This window comes from Tupaia chinensis, unplaced genomic scaffold (assembly GCF_000334495.1).
Source record: "Tupaia chinensis unplaced genomic scaffold, TupChi_1.0 Scaffold000532_1, whole genome shotgun sequence".
In the NCBI taxonomy this organism is placed as follows: domain Eukaryota; kingdom Metazoa; phylum Chordata; class Mammalia; order Scandentia; family Tupaiidae; genus Tupaia; species Tupaia belangeri.
In genome coordinates, this window is record NW_006160045.1 from 8,436,497 (window position 1) to 8,442,241 (window position 5,745).

Sequence of the window (5,745 nt, forward strand, 5' to 3'; positions counted from 1 at the left end):
TCGCGTTCTGTCTCTGTCTGGCAAGCGCATGCGCCCTATAGTGAAAACCTCTAAAAAAAAAATTATTTTGTTGAACTTTATTTTATTTATGTATTTACTTATTTTAATTTGACCAGAGAAGGACAGAATGTGTGTGTGTGTGTGTGTGTGTGTGTGAGAGAGAGAGAGAGAGAGAGGGAAAGTGAGAAAGCAAGCTGCCAGGTCCAGGACTTGAACCGCGGTGGGCCATGTGGGAGTCCAGCACTCTTAACTGTCATGCCACCTGCTGGCCCCATTAATTTATTATTATTTTTAAAGTTTGCTATAGGGCGTGTGTGCTCATGAGAGAGAGGTAGAAGAGGGGAGTGAGAGAGCAAGTAACCAGGTCCAGGACTCAAACCACAGTCAGTCATGTGGGAGTCCAGCACCTTAACCACCACGCCACCTGCTAGTCCTCAGCAAGTGTTTTCTGAGCCCTTCTGTAGGACTGTGCTTGCGTGGGGAAGCCTAGTCAACACGTGCCCCGGCTACTCTGCCTCAATAGCACATCTATTAGAGACACCCCCGCCCCCCATAAGGTGCCTGAGAGCCTTTTTCAGTACCTAAGGATGAGCTCATTTTTTTTTGTTTGGAGAGAATTTTTATTTTGTTATTCTCCCTGCTATGGGGCATGTGTGTTAACTGGAGAGACAGAGAGACAGAAAGCAAGAAATCACCCCCAGGGGGTGGCCACTCCACACTCCCTTCTTTCCTCTCTCAGGATTTTGGGCACACACCCACACGCGCCCAACATTTTTTTAAAAAAAGAATTACTTTATTTAACTTTATTATCATTATGTTAATATTTCCAGAGAGAGACACATACAGAGAGAAAGAGAGAGAGACAGACAGGGAAAGTGAGAAAGCAAGCCTCCAGGTCCGGGACTCACAGTCGGCCATGTGGGAGTCCAGCGCCCTTAACCACTACACCATCTGCTGGCCCCAGTGCCCAGCGTGTTTTAACCCATCCAGTCCAGGACTTGAACCGTGGTTGACTACGTGGGAATCCCGCAAAGTAACCACTACACCTTCTGCTGGCCCCAAGGTGCATGCTAATTTTTATAGGTTTGGGCTCTTTTTTTTCTTTTCAGGTAAGAGGGAAGGACCTCTTTGGGACATTTAAATAAAAACCATTTGGGATGGAAATCAACCTTATAATAGGGATTATGTGTTAAATGTTCTCTCCTCCTTGAAAAGAAAAGCAGCTGAAGTGCCCTTTGGTGGGCTGGACCAGCAGCACGTGAGGTGTGGTCAGACATCAGAGACTTGTCTTCTTGGTCGCCAGCTTCAATGTCAGGTGACCAGGAGAGGCTGGGACGCGGCTGGGGCATGCCTCTCCCTTGCTGCTCGAACCTGGATTCTAAGCTACGTGAATAGGAAACCAGAATTCACTTATGTCTTTTGAGTTGAGGTATGGTAACGGCAGGCGTTGCTCTGACAGTCCCTTCCCTTTCTTCAACCCCACACGCTGCAGTTTTCTCTGTCCTAAGATGGGAGACCCCACAATGCCCCTTGTTAAGCCACTTCTCATATAAGATCGCAACTGTGGAAACTTCCTTCATAAATGAACACGTGTTCTTCCTATATGCTAAGCGTGGTATGCGTGCCAGATGCAAGATCACATTTCATTTGTAACTCAGAATTGTGATGTAGTTATTTCCCATTTTACCAGCGGGAAAAATGAGGCTTGAGAAGTGAAGAGCCCAGCCAGTGTGGAGACAGTTCTGGGTGCCAAAGTGGACATGTCTAAAACCGTGAGCCATTTTCTAAAGCACTGCCCTGCCCTGCCAGGGGGCAGGCATGGTCTCCCTCACTGCTCTAAACAGAGGGGCTCTCAGGAGACCCACCCAGCCATCAGCCTGGGGTCAGTACTGGCCTCCCTGCGGCCTTCGAGAAAAGTGGGGACCTCGTTTCTGAGGGAATGAGTCACTGGGAAACCTGTGGGGAGACATAACTACTTTTTTTTTTCTTTCTTTTTTTGGAGAGTTTTTTTGCCATAGGGTGCGTGCGGTTGCCAGAATGGCAGAGAGAGACAGAGAGACAGAAAGCGAGAAATCACTCCCCAGGGGGGATGGCCACACCACAATCCCTTCTCCATTCTCCTCTCGGGATCTTGGGCAAGCACGCACATGCGCTCGTGAGTTTAAGCCACCGGGTCTGGGACTTGAACCGCGGTCGACCACATGGGAGTCCAGTGACATAGCCATTACACTAACTGCTGGTCCCATACGTTTCTGTTTGTTGTAAAATGTTGTTGGAGGTTGCAGGCTCTCGCCAGAGATTGTTTGTTGTAAAATGTTGTTGTTGGAGGTTGCAGGCTCTCGCCAGAGAGAGACAGGAGAGGGAGAAAACACCCCATGGGCATGGTCACACGGCAATCCCTTCTCCTCCATCTCTCCCTCCTTTGGGACTGGGTCTGCACGCCCACGCCCAGTCCGGTTCTCAAGCCGCCGGGTCCAGGGCTCCAGCTGCCCCGTTGGCCACGTGAGAACTGGCTGTTTAACCACGGAGCCGGTCCGAGACAGAATATTTTAATTTTTTGTTTTAAAGTAGTAAATATAACGACCATTCCTACCTTGCCTTTTAAATCATGCCTTTTTATTTAAGAGAAAGGAACAAAAAATGAGCATTTGCGGCGTTCAGCCAACGTGTTGCCGGAATCCCTCAGAGCGCTCCCTGGACCCTAACGGAGCGCGTCTCCGGAAGCCACCTCCTTCCACAGGGGCATTTCCTTCCAGCTCCTTCCCCTACACCCGGCCCTTGGTCCTCACATCCTAGACCGGTAACTCTTTTTCTCACTAACTCGATACCTTGCACTGTAGACAAGGTATTATTGCCCATCACATGCAAGAGGACCCCCAGAAGATCCTGGGAGGCAGGGGGACATATTTAGGCGACTAGGAGAGCTGGCACCCTAATCCCAACCACCAAATCCAATCGTCTTTCCAGTTCTCCCAACTTAACTCGGACGACCCTAAGAACAGCGCTGGTGCTAAAAACGTCGCCACTAGAGGGCGCCAGGCACCAAGTGCTGGCCCTGGCCACAGCCCCCCCCCTCCCCCCCCAAGAAGCCTGTGCTCTGTGAAGAACCCAGATAAAGACAAGAGAAGGGCTTGGAGCCGCCTGCCGGTGGGACAGCTGATTCCGTGTGTTCGCGCAGCAAAGCAGCTCAGTGTCGGTCAGAGAGGAAAGCACCGCAGCCCTTCCTCTGTCTGCTTGGGCTTCGCCTCTGCCCTTCATCCTATGAATCCACCGCCAACAGGCCTGACTCCCTCCCCCCAGTGTCCCGGGCGAGTGACGCAGGCATGATCGAGTGCCCACTGTGTCCAGCTTCTCCTAGGTCATATGACTCACTGCATAGCAGCCTTGCACATGGAAAGGCCTTGAGAGTCAGGTCACTTTACCAACGTGTGACCTTAGGCCAGCAGCTTAACGTCCAGGACCTTATCTGTGACGTGAGGATGAGCTTAGGCCCCGCCTGGAGGCTGAGATGAGGATCCGTGAGATAAAGTCTCATTCATGGGCTTGGTGTCTGGCAGGAGGTGAGCTCTAATGAGCTGAGGTTGCTGCTGTTGATTACGACTGCTCAGGAAACGGAGGCTCAGAGAGGCTAACTAGCAGGACGGGACCGGGGCCAGTGCCGGATGGAACCAGTCAGGCTGCAGTCAGTGCACTTAACAATGCCTGTTCCCTGAGCTGGACTGATCGCCTGTCTTTTAAAAAATATATTATTATTATTGTTGTTTTCCAATTTTGCTACAGGGCATGCATGCTCATCATAGAGACAGAGGGAAAGTGAGAAAGCAAGCCGCCAGGTCAGGGACATGAACCGCAGTTGCCCATGTGGGAGTCCAGTACCTTAATCACCATACCACCTGCTGGCCCCCACCTGCCTTTCTTAAGTGAAGGGAAATAGAGAGGGAACTAGCATTTATCGAGTTCTATTTCTAACCTAACACCCTCGACTCTTCAAAACGCTCCCTCTGTCTGAAGCCCAGACCCCTCCTTCCCTGTATGACCCCACTGCCTTTTCTCACCCTATTTCCACAATCAGAAATGTCTTGTCTTTTCTGCCTCTCTAAATGTGGCAGACCCTCATCTCTCACCACAAACCCCGGAGTCAGGTCTCTGGAGTTCCACAGGGGAGTACAGCCCTCAGCCAGGACTCGGGCCACTGCTCAGCACTGCCCTTGGTGCTGGACAAACGCTCGTTGAACTGGACTTGAGCCGATTGTGGCCTGCAGCCAGCATTCCCAGGTGTCCGAGGACACAAACCAGACAGAAAGCACTGGATGAGAACGAGTGTCTGGTTATTTAGATCTTGTGGGCACACAGAATGCAAATTGTTCACAACGTCACAGCGTCCATACCCTGAGCCACTCAGGGCCAGCCTGGGGTAGGGAGGCCCACATGTAAAGGAGAGAACTGCAGGGGGCTGGCTCGTTTCTTGGTGGTTAAGGCAGCTGGATCCCATGTGACTATGTGGTTCAAGTCCCTGACTAGGTGGCTTGGAAAACTAAGTGGCTTCTGGGTGTGTGTGTGCATGCCCAGAATCCTGAGAGGAGAATGGAGGGGCCAGAATTGTGGCACAGCCCCTTTGGGGTGATTTCTCACTTTCTCTTCTCTCTTTCTCCAGCAAATACACACGCTCCATGGCAAATTAAAAACAGAAACAGAAACAAAAACAAAAACACCCAGAGGTCAGCAGATGGTGTAGCGGAGGGGTTATTTTGCGGGTCTCCCACATGGCTGACTGTGCTTTGAGTCCCAGACCCACTGGGTGCGTGTACGTGCGTGCCCAAGATCCTGGAAAGAGAATGGAGGCGAAGGGACTGGGGCATGGCCATCCCTGTTGGGGGGGTGATTTCTCACTTTTCCTCTCGCTGTCTCTGTCTCTCTTTCCAGTGAGCACATGCACCTGATGACAAAATTCTCTACCCCAAAACCCTGAAAACAATGGCGATAAGGAGGACTGGGAGGGAGAACCACACGGGATGAGATGCAGGGAGCATCAGCCTCACGCCTACTCACACGCCTGGATGTACTCCGTTACTTACTCAGTCCTCACACGTGTCCCTGTGTGTGCAGACCCAACTTACAGACACGGCCAGATCTGATTGGCTCACTCTCTAACGGGGTTACTGATCTAGAGAGGGAAATGAAGAAATCATGCAGGGCCCCGACAGTGCAGAGGTAACTGAACCTGTATGAGAAAGGTCCTGGATTCGAGTCCCAAGACCTCCCTGAGCATGCCAAGACTAAGGGTGGATGGCAGCATAATGGTTGGGGATGCTGTGATCTACCCTGCCTCAGCTGGACACATGCATGCCCGGTGTGTTCAGGGAGGCCCCTGGACATCTGCAACCTTCCCACACGGGCAGGCACACAGAATGCTGTTACTGCTACAGTACCATCTGGGCCGGGGCGGGGGAGTTTTTAAATGGAGAGGGATCAGGCCTATTCTTGCTTAAGAAAGAAAACTCAGGAGGTGGCAGAAACCAGTACCCTGAGTCTTGCAACTATCTGGATAAAAGATAAGGAGCCTGAGGCCAGAAGGTGGCATGGTGGTTAGGGCACTGGACTCCCACATGGGCAACCACGCTTTGAGTCTCAGATCTGGCAGTTTGCTTTCTCACTTTCTTTCTCTTTTTCTCTTTCTCTCTCTCCAGTGAACATGCATGCCCTGTAGCAAAGTAAAATAATAATAATAATAATAATAATAATAAT